Here is a 23554-nt window from a genome sequence, read left to right on the forward strand (position 1 = left end):
ATTACAGTTGTTACTTCTATCTTGTTTAATTTGCCTTGGAAAGAAGTATTATTAAGTTTTTAAAAAGCTCTTTAAAACATGATAAAAATACCCACCTAGTCTAACTGTTTCCGACTATATTAACGTTATTCCGCAATGAAAAAAAATTTCAAATTTCTCAACTGCACATAATCATATTTATTTTTTTCTCCAACAAAAACAAATTTGAATACTTTACTTTGTTTATTTTATGATTTCGTTTTGTTCTGATATTGGTTTCTTGATTTTATATTGCGCGAAAGCTAAAAAAATATCATGGAAGACCAGAAGAGAGAACGGTTTTACCTCGTTAAGGCTTGGTTTCCTTGGAAGCGGTGTCGGCATATAGCGGCGTTACATAGCGGTAGAGTTCGTTGTCAAAAATATTGTGATATATGTATAAGTAATTATGTGGAAACTGAGAAGACGGTGAAGTTCGCCGTAACGTAATATAGCGGCAGAGCATACAACATTACGGACATCATGACGGTAGAAACTCTTCGCCACCACTCTTTCCCACCGCTATTGTCAAAGCGGTGAACATTTTGTTAAATATTTGAAATTATTTATAAAAAAAAAAAAAAAGCAACATTTTTGAATTGAAATTTTATTCTTGTGAGTTTATTAAAAAAATATATTTATAAAAAAAGCAATTGTTTTTGTTTTTATCGGCCTATTTATAAATGATTCAAAGTTAGATTCGAGCTCAAGGCCAGAACAATAATTTTTTTCTAATGATAATTATTGTTATTTTTTAATTTGTCTAAATTTGAAAAATTGTATTTTGTTTTTGGAATAGTAATGAATCATTTATAAAAAAAACTATAAAAACATGCAAAAATGTAAAAATTAACTTTTGCGACTCATCTGCGGTACCTGTTCGTAATTTCCAACAAAGCGGTGTAGCTAAAAACGGTGAGTACACCAGCAGCTCTTTAGTGGTCGTAATATAGCGGTACCGCTTTTGGAGGAAACCAAGCCTTTAGTGTTTTTATCATGCTTATGAACAAATTTGAGTTAGTAAAAGATTTTTACTTCCAAAATAACGATTGCACTCAACAAAACTGAGCCCCATTATAGTGAAAACTTATAACAGATCACAACTGCAGCAGAAAACTTCCAAACTTCAATTCGTTTAAAAATTGTTCAATTTTAAAATTATGTTAACAGATTTAATAGGCAAAAGAATATAAATAAAATGTGCTCTGCTGTTGATCTGCACTAAGTTATTTTTACATTATAAAAATCTGTTAACTTTATAGCATAAATATTTAACATTACCAATTAACACTTGAAATGAATGTTGCATAGAAATGTTACACACATGTGCTGTTATGCAATTTCGATTGGGATTGCGCAACCGGCAGTTCTGCAGCTGCAAATATTCTTACTTTAACATTAGCAAAGAATGTTATATAGAAATGTTACCTACATACTGCTATTAATGCTGCTTTGCGCTTAACGACTGCGCAGCCAACAATTCTGCAGCAGCTAAAAATCCATGCTACTGCGGCGCTAATTCGCTGCTTTAGCTGTTACTTGCTCTGCTGAAGATGCTAACGCTGCTGAGAAGATGCTGTTATTCGCGGTTACTTCATTCTCTAACTTCACTATTGCATTCATTAAACGTCCATCTTTGCGCATCCATCTGTCTAACTGTCTACTGTGCATTGCTTACCAAGCGCCTATAGTATATTTTGACTCAGTTCGCTGGCTGGCCTTTATAACGTATGCACGTATCTAAATTTTTATGCATTTGTTTGCGTATGGGTCTGTGTATGTGTATGTATGCTGCTGTCCGATTGCTTTGCAGAATGGCTTTGCAATATTTGCCTTTAGTGGTAGTTCGCGCTTCTTTCTTGCTGGTTGCTCATATATGATCAGCTAAATAACGTTACGACGGTGACGATCACGCTCGCTCAGCGAAGCCGTTATACTACGATATACATAATACAATACCAATCAGCCGGAATACGTAAAGACGACGGCAAATGCATATGAACAGTTAAAGTGAAAAAAAATATATTTTTGCGTAGTTTACGGTGTTATTGACAATATAGATGATGATATATGAAAAATAACGGTAAAATTTAAACAAAGCGTTATCCACGAGGTATTTTTTTTATTCTATGTGTTTTTTGTTGTGCGCATACATTTACTGATTAATCGGAAAACACTTCCAAAGCGCAAACTTGGCTGTGGTACAAAGAGTACGCTGAGACTGCTAAAAAAAGTACAAATTTGCGTCTAGAAACGGTGTAATAGAAATTATTTGTGATAAATTAATTAAATTATAAATATTTAAATGTATCAATGTTTTTGTGTGTTAAAGCCTTGATTAACAGCGAATTTTATTAAAAAAAGACTTGTCAAAAGGTAACTAAAATATTCAAAATTGTGTTTGCATATACATATATATATGTATATTTAATACAAAAAAAAAAAAAAAATAAAAAAATAAGAAAAGCGTTTAAAACTTACAAAAATCAATTAGCTTATTTATTATTTATAACTTTTTTGTTTTCACTCTTTCGCGCGTTCGACTTTCTTCTACGCTCTGTTGCAAAGCAGTAATGCGTAAAAATTTACATATACAAACACTGCAACCTGCACATACATGTACATATGTATGTAAATACAGTTACAACTTGTAAACCTAGCTATGCACGTGCATATTTACATAGGTATATATGTATGTATGTATGTAAAAAGATAAACAAAATACCAAACAAACAATCTTGCACACTTGTCATCGCACCAGAAAGGCCAACCGACTTGTCATAGTCTACTGCATTAATAGCCACCTTAAAGCTTTCATTGTATAAGACTCGCTGCTTTTATTTACTTGCCGTTTTTTGTGATTTGCTGTTGTTGTTGTTGTTGACTACACCTTAGACTCAACAATCAAACCAACAACAATAAAGGTGTGTTCTTCTAATGTTAATATTATTTTAAGATCAACAGAGCAGCAAAATAGATTTCATAGTGCAAAATTGCGTAAGTCAAAGGAAATGTTATAAAAAAATATAAGCGAAAAAAATAAAAAATTTAAAATTACAAAAATTATTTAGTGAAAAGCGTCAATATCAACAATAATTAATAAATGCAAATAACTACAGACAATTTGTAAAACAAATCTATAAATTTATGCAAGCAACTTGAAAAAAACTTTGTTCGATAATACGTAAAAGTGTACCTACACACTACCAATAAAGATTTTTTCGCTACTAAAGTATCTAACTCATACCAAAAAAAATTAAAAAAAAAATCTTAAATATATGGCTTGCAGAAATACACAGAAAAAAAACTAATTGTCGTTTGTTTGCAAGTCTGCTTTTTCCTTAAGGTCATTAAAAAATACCGAAAATAAAAAACAAAAGAAAACGACGAACCTTCCAAAGAATTAAAACATATTACATCACAAAAAAAAGCAAACCAACAGGCTTACTTACCTATGTATGTATGTACATATGTATATGCATACGAAAAGTGTGAAGGCCACTTGCGCATGTGCTTATCTCTACCTAATCATATAGTAAATATACATACATAATTAATGTTGTAACAGGACCGTGCAAAAATGCGATTAGTCTAGGGTGAGTCCGGGAAGAGTCGCAAAGGAATATGCGACTAATCAATTATGGATCAATTATGCCCAAATGTAGACAAAAGAGATCAATCGGAGACCGCTCTATTTGGCGATTAGCCGCACTATTTTTTGCAGGGAAGGTTTCATGAGAAAATGAACCTTGACACGGAGATAATTTATGTTATAAAACTGGAGACAGTTTGGTTACTAATGTTTTAAAAACCTTTCATTAACCTAAAAATATTAAATTGCATTTTTAAATGAAATTTCAATACCTTTTTTTGCTCTTAATGTAAAGTACGCACTTAACAGTACCAATTAGGCTGAAATGGCCGGATTTGAAAAAGCTGTCAAATAATTTGTGATTAACCATTCGTGTGATTAATAAGAAAAAAAAAAAAAAAACTACAGTAACTCATGGTGGTTTAATAAAACCGAATTAAATACTAATTTACATAAGCTCTTCATTCTTATTATTAGATGTATCGCACGGACTCTTTGTTCCACCCGTGACAAATAAAGTCGTAAGTTGTTATTCTTAATTTTCCAAGCCCTCCTATTATTTCATAATTGCTATACAATCTTAGAAACTCATTTCAAATAAATCCAATAACTCAGGTTTGACTTCTTTTATAAGTATGAATCCGAGATGAGGCCCAACGGAGTATGCGACTATAGTCAGTTTTGATATCTTTATATGGGTAAGAGTGATCCATTTTACCTGATTATGCCTGACCGTCGGTTTTCCATATACTCCTGCGGGTACTGTCAGCCAAATCAATATTTTCTCTCTTTTATACCCTTTCAGATACTGTCGAACAGATCCTCTTTGTAACTCCTCGGTTAGTGCCGGAAAGATCCTCTTTATATAGCTACAGGTACTATCGGACAGATCCTCTTCGAAAACCCACGGGCACTGTCGAACGAGGTCTTTTCCCGTACGGGATTTCTTTCCGATTTTATACTTTTCCTTTAAACTTATATACAATATTGATTTTTTGCCGGCTCAAGATCTAAAAACCCAATTGAAAAACAAAGTTTTTCGTTTTTTTATGCCAATATATTTCGGCTACACTGCGGCAACCTTCCTCAGGGCCACCGAAGACAACATAAAAACATAGAAAACAAACAATTAATATCACATATTTCACTAATAAAAATTACAAATTAACAAAATGTTTACAAACAAAAGTTTTAACAAAACAATATTTTTAATTTGTAGTACTTATATTAGGCTCTGTATAAGGCTCCTCATTTTCCTTAAATAATTCCTTGAATTACATTTAAATTTTTATACTCAGCTGAGCAGAGCTCACAGAGTATATTAACTTTGTTCGCATAACGGCAATCCGTAATGGCATAAACTAATCGAGATAGATATAGACTTCCATATATCAAAATGATCTGGGCGAAAAAAGAAATTAATTTAGCCATGTCCGTCCGTCCGTCCGTAAACACGATAACTTGAGTAAATTTTGAGGTATCTTGATGAAATTTGGTATGTGAATTCCTGGGCGCTCATTTCAGATCGCTGTTTAAAATGAACTAAATCGGACTGCACCCACCCCCACTTTTTCGATATCGAAAATTTCGAAAAACAGAAAAAGTGCAATAATTCATTACCAAAGATGGATAAAGCAATGAAAGTTGGTAGGTGGGTTGACCTTATGACGCAGAATAGAAAATTAGTAAAATTTGGGACAATGGGCGTGGCACCGCCCACTTTTAAAATAAGGTAATTTAAAGGTTTTGCAAACTTTAATTTGGCAGTCGTTGAAGATATCATGATGAAATTTGGCAGAAACGTTACTCAATTACTCTTTGCGTGCTAAATAAAAATTAGCTAAATCGGATGGCGAACATGCCCACTTTAAAAAAAAAATTTTTCTTTACAGTATATAAGTAAATTATGTCAACATTTAAGTCCAATAATGATATGGTGCAGCAAAATACAAAAATAAAAGAAAATTTCAAAATGGGCGTGACTCCGCCCTTTTTCATTTAATTCGCCTATAATACTTTTAATGCCATAAGTCGACCAAAGTTTACAAATCCTTGTGAAATTTGGTAGGGGCATAGATTCTATGACGATAACTGTCTTCTGGGAAAATGGGTGAAATCGGTTGAAGCCACGCCCAGTTTTTATACACAGTCGACCGCCTGTCCTTCCGCTTGGCCGTTAACATGATAAATCTAGCAAAAATCTACTTATATGAGTTAACCGGTGATTGCCCGCATCGCTTTAAATGTATGAAAACATTTATTTCAAGCAATTTTTAATTTTATAATTTATTTAATAATATGGGAAAAATTTAAACAACGTGACATCAGAACGGACAAGGTGACAACTGTTTCGATTATACTTTGTAAATCTCTTCAAAGCCTTTTCTCCCGGCAGTGGGAGTCGAACCCGCACTCGTACGATAGTTGAAATGGCCGTGTCCGTTCTGATGTCAAGTTGTTTAAATTTTTCCCAAATTATTAAATAAATTGAGCAAAAATAGATATATCTTTACTAAATTAGTTCAGGTACTTATCTGAACTCACTTTATTTTGGTATAAAAAGTGGCCGAAATCAGACTATAACCACGCCCACTTTTTCGATATCGAAAATTACGAAAACTGAAAAAAAAAATGCTATAATTCTATATCAAATATGAAAAAAGGAGTGAAACATGGTAAATGGATTGGTTTATTGACGCAAAATATAACTTTAGAAAAAACTTCGTAAAATGGGTGTGACACCTACCATATTAAGTAGAAGAAAATGAAAAATTTCTGCAGGGCGAAATCAAAAGCTCTTGGAATCATGACAGGAATACTGTTCGTGGTACTATATATATAAATAAATTAGCGGTATCCAACAGATGAGGTTCTGGGTCACCCTGGTCCACATTTTGGTCGATATCTCGAAAACGCCTTCAAATATACAACTAAGGAGGGACACTCCCTTTTAGAACCCTCATTAATACCTTTAATTTGATACCCATAACGTAAAAACACATTATAGAGTTACCGCTGGTCCACCTTTATGGTGATATCTCGAAAAGGCCTTCATCTATAGAAGTAAGGCCCACTACGTTTTAAATAATAATTAACACCTTTTATTTGATACCCATATCGTACAAACACATTCTAGAGTCACCCCTGGTCCATCTTTATGACGATATCTCGAAAAGGCGTCCACCTATAGAACTAAGGCCCATTCGCTTTCAAAATACTCATTAACACCTTTTATTTGATACCCATATCGTACAAACACACTCTAGAGTCACCTCTGGTCCACCTTTATCGCGATATCTCGAAAAGGCGTCCAACTGTAGAACTAAGGCCCACTCCATTTTAAAATACTCATTAACACCTTTCGTTTGACACCCATATCGTACAAAGAGATTCTAGTGCCACCCCTGGTCGACCTTTATGGCGTTATCTTGAAAAGGCGTCCACCTATAGAACTAAGGATCACTCCCTTTTAAAATACTCATTACCACTTTTTATTTGATTACCATATCGTACAAACACATTCCAAAGTCACCCCTGATCCACCTTTATCGCGATATCTCGAAAAGGCGTCCAACTATAGAACTAAGGCCCACTCCCTTTTAAAATACTCATTAACACCTTTCATTTGATACCCATACCGTACAAAGAGATTCTAGAGTCACCCCTGGTCCACCTTTATGGCGATATCCCGAAATGGCGTCCACCTATAGAACTATGGCCCACTCCCTTTTAAAATGCTCTTTAACACCTTCCATTTGATACCCATGTCATACAAACACATTCCAGGGTTACCCTAGGTTCATTTTCCTAAATGGTGATTTTCCCTTATTTTGTCTCAAAAGCTCTCAGCTGAGTATGTAATGTTCGGCTACACCCGAACTTAGCCTTCCTTACTTGTTTTTATTTTACTTATTTCGTTTTTTATTTTTTTCTTTTTTTTTTTTTTTGAAATTTTGCTAAATAGCTTTCAAAAGTAATCCAATCCCAGAAGGGACAAGAGAGGATCAATTATACCCTAATTTAGACAAATGAGCTCAATCGAAGACTACTCTCTTTGATGATTAATCGCACAATTTTTTGCAGGGAGCATTTAATGAAAGCGTGAACTTTTTATTTTTATAGTTCTGCTGCAAAAAAAAAAATTGAAAACAATTACATATGTATGTATCTAATATTAAAAAAAGAAAAACAAAACATAATATTAAAAAAAAAAAAGAAAATTACCCCTGCATTTAAAAGAACTGTTATAGATATATGTGCAACGACAACCACATGTACAATTTAAAAAAAGGGCGAATGCGAAAAAACAATAATAAATAAACATAATTTTACCAAACCGTCTAATGTGCTCCAATTTTACGTAACTCTATTGGGAGATTATAAAGAGGCTAACTTCTTAATATTACGGTATGTTTGTATGTATAAATATGTATATTCATCTATTGCTAGTATTGATACCCCACAAACATTCTAGGAGCGATGATATTTGGGATCTAGATATGAGTCGGAAATATGTGAAAAATATGAGCCTCAGAAATATCATCATACGTGAGTCTTTTATGGCTCTGATATAATAAAACATTTAAGACTTATGACAATAGTCTTCAGCAAAAAAAGCATTTTGGAAAAATTTGCGTTCACTTTTAATTTGAATATAATCGTAACGTTACTTGCTGTTCCTTTTGTAAATTAGTATTAGCGCCTAATAATTTGTTACTTATCTGCATTTTGTTGTTGTTGTAGTAATAAGGACACTTCCTGAAGCCTTTGTGGAGCTTTGTCGATGTTGATGGTCCTTTGCCAGATGTAGATCCGGTACGTTCCGGTAACAAGGACCGTTAAGGTACTAACCCCATCATCTCGGAAACGATTTGGTATGTCCACATTAAATCTTCTAGGTCATTGCGCCCTCCCACACCCTAGATCCATGAGGAACTTGGGGTCGCTGGAGCCTCGGCTGTTAAAGAAACAGCAATTTCCACGGGTAGGTGAGTTTGACCATTTGGTTGTTGAAGCTATATATCGCACTGGCAACCCCTTGAAAAGGTTGCGCTAGACGGGCATATCTACCGCGGGTATTTTCTAAGCCCTGTTACCCGCTGGTGGCACTTATCCATATATTAACATTGTTTTGTAAATATTTTGAATTTTTTGATTGCAACAACAAATTGCCTCCACGGTGTATTTTGGCTCGTATGTCGAGATGCCGTATGTCTTAGATTAGCGCTTATGTCAATATGTCCCACCTTTAAGAGGGTTCCATTCCAAGAATCGTACTTTTCAACAAGATTTACCAATATGCTACACCATTTTTATTGCCTAGCATCGAAAATTCGCCCTGAATGGGGCAATCTTCATCCTTAATATCATGCATAAAAATCACCCCGAAAAGAGTCATATAAGAAGTCAAATATGAGCGTTATAAGAAACTGATCGTACTCCATTTAATGGTACGATCGGACCACTATTTAGGCTCACAATGAATTATATAAAGCTTATATCGGATGTAAGAAGGGAAATACATTCGTTTCCGGCTCTTAAATGAGCTCATAATGAGTGTAAATACTCCTATTTAGGTGTCTTTATAGCACTTTTTTGAGACGAATGTTTGCTGTGGTATTTTTCCCTGGCTGGCATGTTGAATACTCTATGTCTACAATATGAGCTGACTGCATTGACAGCGGAAAGGCCTACTTATGGAAAAGGCATATATACTACTCTCTTATTCTGTTTCATTTAAGGGTTTCCTAATTTCATTATGTTTTCACTCCGCTCTGAAAGTCGTCTGAAACTCATTTTTTCAGACTCTGAGAAGTGTGGAAAATTATCTATTTATGAGGTTAATAGGTGTCATAAATGGTTCTTGTTCAGAATCGTAAGATATATTGATATTGACGAAAATAGTACTGATATTTATTTCGTACAGGTTGAAAATAAGGAGCCCTTGGACTTTGTCCGTAATAATTTCAAGTCACGCGAAGAAAAGTACGTGGGAGGTCGTTGATTTTAAAGAATAACCAATCCATGTAAGCCAGAAATCGATGTAGGAAACAATGTTTACTCATTACTGCAGAAGATAGATTTGTGATGTAGAATTAATCAGAAATCGGGATAGGATACCACACTTTGCTAATTTTTTCTTCTTTGCTCCTAACTGTTCCGATGTCTGCCAGTCACTCATCGACTTTTTAAAACTCGCTTGAAGGATAGATTTGTATGCAGGTCTATATCTACGAATACAATTCTGTGGTGGGGTTTTTTATTTAATCCGCAGTTAATTTGGGTGTCAGTGGGATCGCAGTTATAGCTCTACAGCTGGTGACTGGTAGGCCTTAGTCTGAAATTCCTTGATAAGCTTTTTCACAGGCCTTGTTAGCGAAAGCAACCTGGCCTTTTTCCATTTTTTTCACTAATTACAAAAGTAGACACAGACAAACTGAATACATGTGTCAGGTAACTAAATACTTCAGTGCCAAGGTGTTTTATCACTGGCATGGCTATCATGTTTGGGCTAACTGCTTTGGATGGTTCAGCACTCTCGAAGGCTTCTATAATTTCTTAGGCTATGACATGTTTATGCATTTGTGTTGTCTCTTGGCCTGTCGAGCACTTTCTTGCACCCGACAACGACTTACAACACCGGCAGAGAGGTTACAATTTTTTAAATGTTCCTCTTATTGTGCTCGGTTCTGGTGATCGGCAAGATGTCTGATGCGCAGGTTTATGTCGCTAGACTTAGATGAGCTAAAGTTTTTCTGTCTTACAAGATCACGTTCTCAGGCAAATACTGCTTGTCAAGCTAATGAAACTGGTTCACCTGGCGCAAACTCATAACATAGGCCCGTATGTATATATCTATGTAAATGGGGTGATGATGTTGTAATATATGCAGACTGTCTCATGGTTATTAATAGAGGGGCGTTGCCGCTCTTATTAAAGTGAGAGTTTCGTTTGTCGGCCTTTTTTAATTTTGTCTTGTTATGGTTTTCGATAATTTTATTGACTATTAAAACAAAAAGGTAACACTTACTGAAAAAGGTCAGGTTTTTTAGAACGTGTAAAATTATTTTAGTATTGGCTTTAAATTTTCCATAGAAAAAAGTTTATTCAGCAGTATTAAGTTTATATAAATCTATGAGAAATATCGAAAGCTTTATAAATCTAAGAGGCTTAGCAAAAGTAACAGTGCTGAATCTATTTGTTGATATAAGGATTAAAAGTTTTTTTTTTAGTTAAATAACTATCAACAAATTATTTAGAGTAATTTGCCTTTTATTTATAATGTTTGGTTAGTTTGAAGTGGCTGGTCGTTGAGTACCTCACATAGACTGAAGGGGTGCATAGTGCTAGCAGAAATTTTCTTAACGAACAAACTGAAAACCCGTATCATAAACCAGGAGCTTTGCACCTATGCTACTTGCTGCTTCTAGATCTGAAAGCTGTGCCGCTCCTCATATGTAGAGTCTTAACCTTGCGAGCCCACGGCACAAGCCAAAAACTTGGTTGATTATTTCCCCTTACGTCCTCTTCCAATCCGCTCCTCTTACACCTTCTATCTTTGGTAAAGCATCAATAAGGATATAGGATACCCCTCATGAGCGTATAGTCTCCTCTTTTCAATGATAAGAGTAAATTTGTTAAAATAAGAGTGCAAAACCTGCACATGATCTTTGAAACCTTGTAGCCGCGCTTGATTTCACGCCTTTTCTACTTGGTCGATCATGTCTAGCCTTCGCCTTCTTTTAATCTCGCTCAATCTTATTAGAACGCCTACGTTACAAGCTTCGAGCGATGTGCCCTTTTTAGCTCGTTCATCAGCTTTTTCATTTCCATTTAATCCCGTATGCCCAGGGACCCAATAAAGATGCATATTTTATCCCGAGCCTTTCCAGGGATTTCCTGCACTCTAACGCACCTTAAGATGTTGTGCTATGAGAGATAAAATCCTTAATTGATAATTGGCTGTCAATGTAAAAATTGACGTGGCTACAGTTTATGCTATTTTGCTCCAGTGTTTATACTGCTTTAGTCACGGCTACTACTTCCGCCTGAAAAACCCTAAAAAGGTCTGGCAGCCTATAGGATTTGTATATTTTCGGATCTGCGCAGTATACCACATACTCTACCACTTTCATTATTTTGGAACCTTCGGTCTACATGTGTATCGCCTTGTCTGCCATTTTAGCGCTAATCTTTCATCTGTAAAATGGCTCTAAGAGACACGTCGAATCGCAGGCAGGGAGCTAAGTAGTCAGTTTGTACAATATTTGATGACTCTATAATATTATAGTCTGCGCTCAGGCTACCCCGAGGCACTGAGTCCCGTTGCAGTAGTTAACGCTTTGTTTTCGCCAGGTGGAATATTCAGAACGGCATAAAGTGCAGCCGTCGGGGTTTTTTTTAGATCTCCCGTTATACTTAGCATTGATAGCCTACATACTCGCTATAATTTATTGGGGTTCGTTCTTATTTGGCACCAATTTTGTATTATTATTATACTATATTGTACTTTATTTATTGTGTATTTATATAGAGGCGGCCGCCGTGGTGTGATCGTAGCGTACTCCGCCTACCACACCGAAGATCCTGGGTTTACACCCCGGGCAAAGCAACAATAAAATTTAAGAAACAAGGTTTTTCAAATACAAGAAAATTTTTCTAAGCGGGGTCGCCCCTCGGCAGTGTTTGGCAAGCACACTCCGAGTGTATTTCTGCCATGAAAAGCTCTCAGTGAAAACTCATCCGCCTTGCAGATGCCGTTCGGCGTCGGCATAAAACAAGTGGGTTCCGTCCCGCCAATTTGTAGGAAAAGAACATACAGCAACATACATACATGTCTTCGAAATTATTTTGTATTTGTCATATGCCAATCAAACGTAATTTACTAACCTGAGAAATAACGCTCAAGTGCATTTTCTATCTACATCATGCATATAGTAAAAAGCAAATAAATACTACACACATACATACATGCGTATCATTTAGTCAACCCTATAGTAATTTGGCAAAGTTGTCAGAAGAAGCGCTATTTTATAACTAGATTATTTTGACTGAAACCAAATCGTTCTACAAAATATAAAATTTTCACAACTGAGATCGCCTAAAACCTAAGTTTTGTTTTGCTAAATTTTATTGTGGCCTGAGCTAAGATAGTTCTACCCGCCTCTATGCCAGGAATTGCCCGGTGAATCCTGTACTCAAAGAACAATACCCAAAACTAGCGGAAGAGGAACGCATTCTCCCTAGGGAAACGTGAGTCACTCTAGCTCAACTTCTATCTGGATACTGTAAAAGGCTAAACTCTTACCTATCCAGAATCAACCCAGACATACAAAACATATGTATGTCCTGCTTGTAATGTGTCTCCACATGACACCAACCATCTCTTTAACTGTATTGTGAAGCCTCTAACACCCTTCTCATTATGGTCAACCCCGGTTGAAACAGCAAGTTTCCTTGGACTCCCGTTAGAGGATATTGAAAACAATTTGTGATCAATCTCACCAATTGGATAGAAGAAACACTGCTACAACAACAAAAACATAGTACTACCCGTGTTGTTTATAGGCGATACCAAACTCCTTATACAATTGCTTCCCACTAATGATTTATGTTTGCAGTGTAGCCCTTAACGGGTTTAATTTTCTCTAAGACGATCAAACTACAATAATAGATCAATTTATCAAAAAAAATAAAAATCCTCTTTAATTGGCTAAACATACATGAAATGGGTTAAATGCAATTCTAACAAAAAAAAAAAAAACATGGAAATTCCGAAAGGAGCACACATAATTGTGAATAAACCTTATTCATATGCAGTTTTCTTAATTTAACTTGTCTCTCTCTGCATTGCATACAAGCTTGGACTTTTATGAGATAATATTGTTGTATTTTCTTCATTATTAAATTTTTAGCTTTAAATGTTATGATCCGATATATTTCCGAGCACAACCTAATCCTTGCTATTTGCTAGAACGTTTCCATATTGTAACGATTCTTAAGAAATTCTTGATTATCCTGCACCTTCTGTTTTCATTCAAATCGCTGAACTGCCGCATAAATAACTCAAATATTCACTAAAATAGAAGGACCTTTATATGCACCACTACTACGGGAGTAGTACTTCACACTTAAATTATTCAAGTACTTTACTTACATCGTTTTAAAATCAAACTGACTTATTATTCTTTAGCTTGTGTCTCGTTCGCCTATTTCTCCATGCATCTAGACGTTTTACGAATAGCCTTCTCATATAGTCTCTTATTTATTGCCCTTTTCTTTACCTCATGTTGAATGTTTCCTTCTATGTATATAGTGTTCGGCTGTTTTTTATTTTATCTACTTGATTTGTTGTTGTTATTGCCCAGCATTATTATAACTCAGTAATATGCGCTGTATATCACTGCATCTCATATTCTCTGTTGCTTTCTACGTATGTATGTGGCTATTTCTATTTCATCTGCTCGCCTTGCGGTTGTTGCTGTCCAAAATTTATTACTAGCGGGACAGTGGCATATCTAAACTGCTAATATTTGCCACAATATTGTAACGAAGTTACTGCAATTCGGCTTATTCCAAATCTTTTGCTAACGTTCGAATCACTAAACTGTTGAATAAATAACTCCAGTATTGAATAATGCAAAAATGGTCTTTATTAGACTACTTGAAAGTAGGTACACTTATACTTCGCAACTGATAGCTTGCTTAAATCCAACTGATTGTCGTGCCTCACTGTTGCTGCTTTTTATGCTCTTCGATTTCCTCGTTCCATACTTTTAGGCGTTTCCAGAATTCACTTAGTTACTGCTATAAAATTTTAACTACAGGTGCACGTGTATAGCTTCTCATATGCGCGTGTATATGTAAGTGACACTTCCACAGATAATTGCCTACTTTTGTTAGCATCTCAGATAAGATATATGCGTATGCTTGTGGGTCTCTTCTCCGCTGCATTTACGTACATATGTGTAGACATAATGATTGATTCGTTTATGCAGATACAAGTGACTGCCTGCTTTATTGTTGTTGTGGCTTCATTTACCTAGCATCAGACTAGTGATGTGAGTATCACTTAGTGTCACTAATATTCGTCACAATATTATAGATACCAGTTAATTGGACCTGGGGCTCATACAAGTTATGGAGCAGTATACTGCTTTTAAATAAACGAATAATTTATTAATTTAGTTTGCAATTTATGTAAAATTAGCTATATAATCTAAATGCACATGACAAAAATATTTCCTTGCATGCTTACAAAAACTAAATATAATTGTCTGAATAGCTGTAAACAGTGCAAGTCATGTATTAACTAAAATGTCACGGGGGATTGTAATGTAATGATGTTTGTTTCGAGTCTTGAATACAGATAAAGACTTAAATAATGCAGTGCGCACACGCTTCCTTTCATGTATTAGTATACAAATACATTAATAATTATATATAATTTAAAATTTGCTTTAAATTAGCCTGATATAACCTAATATATTTCTATCGCGCAAACCTATTACTTACACGAATGTGATTTCTGGCTAGAGCTCTTGCTAATCGGCTATTCGAATAATTGATTAGTCAATTCGAATAATCGATTAGTCGATTAGTAAAAGTTGTTTAGTACAATATTGGATTATCACTATAATATTAGTTTTTTTGCTTTCAACTAATGACATGTTCGCCTCTTCGAATTGTATTTACTTTGTAATCTCAAATGAGTTCTGCTTTTTGTAAGGACGTTGTGGAGTTGTTGTAAACCAACTACAGCTCACATATTTTGCAATTTGGTTCCTCGACATCCTCGAAACTACAGCAGAAGTTCCATACCGAGCTACGTTTCCGGAAATTTATTTCGTAGCAAATATTTTTAACTTTTATAACAAATAAATTTATTTCTGGAATTTTCACTCATCCGAAATCGTCAGAACAAAAATTTCAGATTTATACTATTTTCAAACAGAAAAATAAATTGAGGCAATTTCGATTTAAATTGAGTGGTGTTCATACAACTCAGTTTAGCTTAAAAACAATAGTAATTTGATAGCTGTTTGGCTCATCTCCACATCAACAATATACCTTTGTTCAGACTGTCAAAATATGCGTGTTGGTATTAGGCGAATGGAATGGAATGAAAACATAAAACTTTGAAATTTTTGTGTGTTGTAAGAAAATGTGTTCAATGTTTTGGTTTCATTTTGAGTTTGCCATCTTCTTTTGACAATCCCTATTCCAGTGAAAGGAAAAAAAATAAAATTAGCTGATGAGATGAGCCAACCATATAGTTCTGCCGTGCGTAACTGACATTTAAATCTACTCAATAAACACACTTTACATGGTCGAATTTGCAGTTTGAAACAATTTATTACGCAATTTTTTTTTTTAATTTTCAATTTATTATTACAATTTATTATATGAGAAATTGCGTAATAAATTGCCCAAATGGTATAAATTGCCAATTTGGTTTGTGTTTGTACATATTATTAAGCGAAAACTATCAGAATTGAAAAATATTTTGGTTGAACCACGTCCGTCCGTCTGTCCATAAACACGATAACTTGGGCAAAAACTGAGAAATCTTTATGAAATATGGTACAGAGCGTTACGCAGAATATATTGGAAATAAAAGTAATGAAAAATCACAAAATCGAGCGATAACCACGCCCACTCTTTCGACAATTCATTACCAAGCACCTACAAAGTGATGAAACTTGATACACAACCTATGACTCAAACTAGAAATTTCCTAAAATTTTGGCAAATGGACGTGGGACCTTAAAAACCGAATAATTCACTGTAAAAAACTGATAATATATACGTTGGTTACTTTATGACAGCAAACACAAACTTGTTAAACCTTTGGAAAATGGGCGTGACACCGCCCATTATTAAAAGAAGAAAGTTTAAAAGTTTCTTAGCCGTAAATCAAAATCCGTAATAGTAAATTGGTAAAATTTTGGAAAATGGGCGTGGCATCGTCTCCATTTAAAAATAATCTTCTTCTCTTGCTTGCAAGCCATAAATCGATAGCTCTTGAAGATATTATGTTGGAATTTGGTATGGTGGTTTTCCATGATATTATATGTACCAGGGGCGTAGCGACGGGGGGTGGAAGTTTTAAACCCCCCACCCCACCGCAGGATCATTTCATTTTTTAGGTCTCTACAATTCAAATATTTGATGTTTTTATGCCTATGTTAATAAATTTCTTTATAATTCTGCTACGTATTTACTTTGTAGGTGTTATTATATTTTTAATATGCAAGCATATATATGTACGAAGTGAACACTTATATTTTAATCATATTCTGTTTCATAATAATCCTGCAATTTATTAAATATAAAAATGGACATGTTAACTTTTACTATAATTTCATAAAGAAGTTTCCTTGTAAATTTGCCTAACGACCATCTACATACATATCAGAGAACAGCAAATATCGAACAAAACAACGTTCGATTACATTCGGCAACATTATCTTGTTCATTAATCCAACTTGCTTAAATGAACATAATCGACATTGATTTAAAATCATCCAACTTATTGCATGCGTGAATATAATCAATTCAGGCGTTTGCTTCAACCGCGATTACATTCATCGGAATGAAAATGCAAATAAGAAAATTCCATGCGCCTGAATATTTGCATGATTCTTCTGCCCTTACCTCACGGCGACAAACTACATATAAACATATATATAAACATTTCTTACGGTTCTGTTTGTTTGCTGAACTAAACGATACTAACTCTTGTGCTTTGATTTTATTCTTCACATTTAAATAACACTAAATTTACAGCATTTTTTCGAAGTACACATTTCCTATTTTGAAATATAATGCAAATTTTGGCATTATTTTCCATGTGGAAAACACGTTATTATAATGTAATATCTACATTTGTCATCATGTCAAAAACACGTTTCAAAAATGTAAAATTCAAATCATTTGATAAAGGAAAAAATAATGTGTTTTCCACATTTTAAAATGTAAAAAACACATTAGTGTTTTTTCCGTGTAGATATGACTTATTTAAATAACATTTTTTTCTATTCGATCAGTTTCTTTCTTTTGAATTTATATATCTCATGCATAGGCTCAAAAGCATGAATTCTACTTATTCCTGAAGGAGGTACTTCGGTTTTTTTTTTTTATCAATTTATGCATGATTAATATTACAGGAATGGGCTTCTGTGGCTTTTCCTAATGTTCACATGTTGTTGAAAATCTTGTGTACGCTTCCAGTAACAACGGCAAAGAACGAGAGATCTTTTTCAACTCTTAGGCAGATTAAAAACTATTTGAGAAACACGATGAGTGAAAATCTATTGAATGGCTGTGCATCACTAAGCATCTACCGTGATCAAATTGTTACCGTTGATGAAGTTTTATATGAAATGGCAAAGAAAAGCCGACGCATGCGCTTGAGTTTTTAAAATTAACCTTTTTCATATCATATTCTAAATACACGTACCTTAATGTTAAAGCTAAAGACAACATTGTTTTTTATTTATCTAACTGAAAAAAAAATTTTGTTTTAACCCATCATTCTCCTTACCAAATTTTGTTCGTCGGCTTAACTGCACTCAAAACATACTAAATGCATCGAAAGCAGATAGTAACCACGCCCACTTTTTCGATAACGAAAACTTCGAAAAATGCAAATGATGGACAATGTTTTAACAAAATACTGGCAAAGCGATGAAACCCAGCGAGTATATTGGTAAACCAAACGCCACGTTTTTTTAAGAGTTGCTTAAAATTTTAGTGATGGTTGAAAATTGCATTTGTGGAACTAAACTACGTTACCATGATACATATGTTAAAGCGAACTGTGAAAATTTAAAAATATTGTAAACTAGCTTATGCCCGTGGGTTTTACCCCACGTTTCTATAAAAATATGCAGGCTACGAGTAATTGGCCATGGGTGAAATATGAGTTGATAAGACTGACTTCTGCTAATAAATGTTGTTGTATGATACTTTCATATTTGTAACAGGATTCCCCTCGCGTAGGGAGGTTGACAATTGGGTTGCGGAAACTATGAAGCTATAAAAGTTTGTCATGCGCTTATCAATTCCTTGATTCCCAACTAATGACCGTCCTTTAGCTTCATTGAGAGGGATAGGAAATTTGAGGCATTTAAAATTGAAAAGGCATATCTATCGGTATCAATGGAATCCTTGGTTTTAGACTTTTTTGTTTTCGAAATTTTCCGATAAAATTAATTGCTTAAATGACATTCGTAAAGTTTTGTGATGAAAAGCCTTGTCTCACTACATAAGTGCGGAGAATGCAAATAACAAAGCGTAATTATTATGGGCCATTTTTAAGGATCAATCGATGAGGAGGTATTTCTGATGGTTCAAAAGAGTTAAGAAACTCAACCGGATATGCACAGCTTAGAATTTTTTCCACGACTGTGTTAATAGAGTGATAAGCGGTCTCGGTTCAGGAGCTATCCTCATTTTAATGTACCCAAAATGCCCTTTTCTCGAAGACATTTATAGTTTGTAAAGACAGATTCAATATTTGCAAAAAAACGTTCGCCATTAAAGCTGATGTTATAATTTCGCAAATACTTGCAGGAAAAGAAATCAAATCTGATATTAAAGAAATAGGAATTTTGCCATAATCAATTTCGAAAAGTAATTTGGGAAAATCTGCTGCTGAAGTGTTTCCGCCAAAATGCGCTCTCATATTTCTAAAGATAGTAAATTTTTGTACATAAAGCCATCGATAGACGAAAAAGCTCGCATTTACTTCATCTGCGGCTGTTCCATAAAGTAAGAGAAAAGCACCACCCTTGGGATTATCATTACACCTTAAATTCTTAAGGGTTCGGTCTAAAACTTGCAACGACTGTTTCTCAGTCATGGTACACTCATCCCACACACTCACTATGGCCTGACCGTTTGCTTATGTTGCACATCGGTGTATCAGATGTTTGCAGTCAGTGGTCATTTAAATGCGGAGTGAGCTGTGCGTGCACCACACAAAGGGTATCCGCGGCACCTGAGGAAGCCATTGTGATTGCTCTTTTTGCTCTTACATCATTTAGTATAAAATTTAGCAAACATTTTTTTTCCGGTTCCAGGCGCATCCAAAAATGCCAACCCTAAAGATAAAAAATCTCAAAAGAATACTAAAGGAATAACAGCCAAACCCATCTCTGCAATCAAACTTTACGTGTTGGAATAACCTAAGTTTTTACGGCGGCCATATTTTTGGAAAATACCATTTGTCTTTTTCTCAATTCCATATATTACTGGTGCTATTAGGACTTAACGTCAGATAGCTCCATACCAATTTACATTATCCTACCATTACTAAATCCAGAGATATGCAGTATGAAATATTCCATTTCTTCGGGAGGTACCACGGCCCTTCTTACTCACGCCTTTTTTCTTAGTGGTGTTAGGGATTGACCTCATATAACTGCTTACTGGACTTCAATGTTCTAGCAAGAATACCTTTCGAGTTATGCTGTACTAAAGATTCTATTTGTATAGTAGGTGCCAGGCCCCTTTTATATATCGAAATTATTTTTAGCCTATGACCATCCTTTGTAAGGTTTCTAGTGGGTGGTGCAAATTTGGTTGTGATTTGCCGATCCGTTTAGACCGCAACCCGATCTACACCTACATACATATATAATTTGAATTTTATATACATACTAGCTTAACCCGGCATACGTTGGAACGCCCGAGAATATTTTTTCTGTTTTGTTTGTTGATAATTTAATTTATTGTTCTGTAAATTTAATTGAATTTTGTACGCATATTTGGTGAAATTTTCTGTTAAAACATTTTATTCTTGTATCTTATTTTAATGCATTTGGCTACACAATAGTTTTGGTTTTTATATATTCGGCATTAATTTCACAATTTTGGTGGGCTTAAATTCCGAAGAAGAATGATTGGTGAGCCAATTTTCAAAGTTAGTATATGCGCAGGCATTCCAGGTGGTTCTAAAGAGTTTAGAAATTCAGTTGGATAATGCACAAATTGATCTTTATCATTTTATATTTCGTCACTTCAACATGAAATTGGTTTTGAATGCGATCATTGATTTTGTTGACATGATCATATTTGGGAGCTAAGATAAATAGTTCGTTCGCATAGCCAAATAACAAAAACATTTAAATTTAAAATTCTTAATTCTGAAATATGAAAAGAAAGGAACCTACAGCCAAAATTTGGTGATGATTGAAGTATGGGAAACACTTTTTCATAGGGAACACACACACAGAATTTGATTTTTAAGATGTAGATAGACTGAAGCAAACAAATTTTTTTTAACGGCGGCAGATTCCCAAACGTCCAAAAGGCATAACAGCCAAACTCAAAAATGTAGTCAAATTTTAGGTGGTAAAATAATCTAAGTTTGTACGGCAGCCATAGTTCTGAAAAATCCCATTTGTAGGGAAGGTGCCACGCCCCTTTTTCCCCATTCCACATTTTACCGTAGGTGTTAGGACTTAACGTCTTATAGCTCCTTACCAATTTTCGTTATCCTACCATTACTACATCCAGAGATATGCAGTATGATATATTCCATTTGTATGGGAGGTGCCACGCCCCCTTTTTTCCAATTCCACATTTCCTTGGTGTTATAGATTGACCTCATATAACTCCTTACTGAATTTCAATGTTCTGGCATGTATACCTTCAAAGTTAAGCAGTACCAAAAATTCCATTTGTATGAGAGGTGCCACGCCCCTTTTATATATCGAAATTATTTTTAGCCTAAAACCTTCCCGTTGATCGAAGGAACCTATAACCAAAATTTGGTGATGATTGAAGTGTGGGAAATACGTTTCCATAGCGAACATACACACACACACATAATTAGATTTTCATATATATAGATATATATGACCTTGAAGTGCTCCTTATAGCTAAGCTCTTCACAAAGCTTTCAGCAATAAGTCGTTCAATAAGGGACCAATTTTAACGAGCTTTGGTAACAATCTTGTTTCTATGACAGTAACTGTTTTTAACTCCAAAAAGGGGACAATATTTACATACATAAAAGTAGTATATTTCAACTTTAATATCATTTCATGTTCGTAATATTCTTATTTCAATGTATCATTTAATTCTAAATGGTAGCACACAGTTGGGTATACAATGTTCGGTCGCGCACGAACTCAAACTTCCTCATTACTTTTTTTCTCTTGTTTTCCATGATTACTACGTACATATTTCATTAATTTTCGAATAGTTAATTTTTCTCTGTGCAGTCGCTTCTTAACCAACATCACTCATCCGCAAATTAACAAGTCAAGGTCGTTGTGGCCGGTCAAATGTTGCATTGTGCGGTGAGAAGCGAGTTGTGGTATTATTTAGCTGCGATTTGCGAGTCTACATTAAATATTATGCAAATTATTCTAAGAGCAAGCAAAAAAAAAAAAAAACTTAGAACTACATACAAATATGTTTGTTTACATAAGCACATGCACATGAAGTTACGGATGCATTAACAAAAAACAAAAAAAAAAAAACAGAGGAATGAGAACATATATGAAAGAATAAATTTACAAGCATACTTAATATTTACAATAGCTTTTGCACATTCATACATACATACATATGTACATCTAGTTAAGTATTTATCAGCAAAACTATTTACAAATGTAACGCCATATCTATTTTTTCAAGCACGCGGTTTTTTTTTTTTTTGTTTTTTTTTTATTTTTATACTCAGCGTGCTTTGCACACATCGTATATTAAATTTGATTGGATAACGGTTGGTTGTACAGGTATAAAGAAAACGAGATAGATATAGACTTCCGTATATCAAAATCATTAGTATCGAAAAAAAATTTGATTGACCATGTCCGTCCGTCCGTCCGTCCGTTTAGAGGTTCGCTTACTCCAGAGAGGCTTCGAACCTAACCCCTAACCCTAAGGAAATAAACGCGTTGGCCATTGCGGGGTTTTGCCTCAAGATCCCGCATACCATTCAAAAATGTTCAGGAGTAGCTCCATGCGGAGGGATTGTCCCTCGTTCGCTTACCCTAGAGAGGCTTCGAACCTAACCCCGGTCTTTGGGATTTTTACTGCTGCGTCTACTGAAAAGAAATAGAGATACATAGAATAATCACACTTTTGTCTGTATATCTCGTGCAAAGTGTAGTTTCACCCAGGGATAACTCCTAATAATCTTCGCGAACACAATTTCTTTAAATCATCATTTGTGGCCCCTTGGTGGTCACGCACAAAGGCGACTTACGGTTGCTATTGATGGTCTATTGATACTTATGGCTCTCGTTTCACAGGGCGCCTTCAGTTGTTCGGCTGTTTTTAAGAGCTAGAATTCCCGATGTGAGAACAGTAGCAATCCCGACCACCAGTCGCTACCACGCCTCGTGAACCTCACACCATATGCCAGCACAGAAGAAATAGGACTGCGAATTCGAACTCATACCTTCGTCCACGTCACTTTTTTAGAAGCTTTAGGTGTAGCTCCGAAGACTTTCCAACGGATGCTTTTGTCGCGCTATGCTGCCGAGCTACACCAGAGAAACACCTTGAAACATTAGGGAGTAACTATTCGACCAAGGATGCCGCCCTCGAAATCATAAGCAGTCTAAGTGGATGTCATTGCGTAATGGGTGAATATCGTATAATCCTCGGCGCATCTACATCATTAAAATTTTAAAAGGACCCTGGATAAAATTTGGAAAATGTAGACCAAAGTTTGCAGACGTTGTGTTGATTTCAACTGTCTTCGTTAAATCAAAACGATATTTTAGATTGAAAGTCGACCGATTTTAAGTTTAAAGATGTTAGCTGCTGTTTTCTGGCCTTATGATATCAGAGCTCATTATGGATGACCACGTAGCTTCAGTTTTCAGACTAGTTAGACTGTCCACTACGTTAGGGTAGTAGAAACACGGTCATTAGTTCGACTGTCTTGGGAAAGCTTTTGCTTCACCACTTTGAGTGTTC

At 35.0% G+C, this 23554-nt stretch overlaps 1 protein-coding gene across 3 annotated transcripts in view; it reads left to right on the forward strand.

Annotated features, from left to right (window-relative positions):
• The first annotated feature begins 1857 nt into the window (after positions 1-1857).
• Positions 1858-23554, forward strand: part of knrl (knirps-like) — a 188258-nt gene continuing 166561 nt past the window's right edge. The window contains exon 1 of one of the 3 annotated variants that reach the window (XM_067757509.1): positions 1858-2942. The gene's annotated coding sequence lies outside the window, so the exon portion shown is untranslated. Of the gene's footprint in view, positions 2943-7738; positions 8018-23554 lie in introns of those variants that run through there. The other 2 variants (XM_067757508.1, XM_067757507.1) reach the window with 2 other exon arrangements.

This window comes from Eurosta solidaginis, chromosome 5 (assembly GCF_040869045.1).
Source record: "Eurosta solidaginis isolate ZX-2024a chromosome 5, ASM4086904v1, whole genome shotgun sequence".
Lineage (NCBI taxonomy): Eukaryota > Metazoa > Arthropoda > Insecta > Diptera > Tephritidae > Eurosta > Eurosta solidaginis.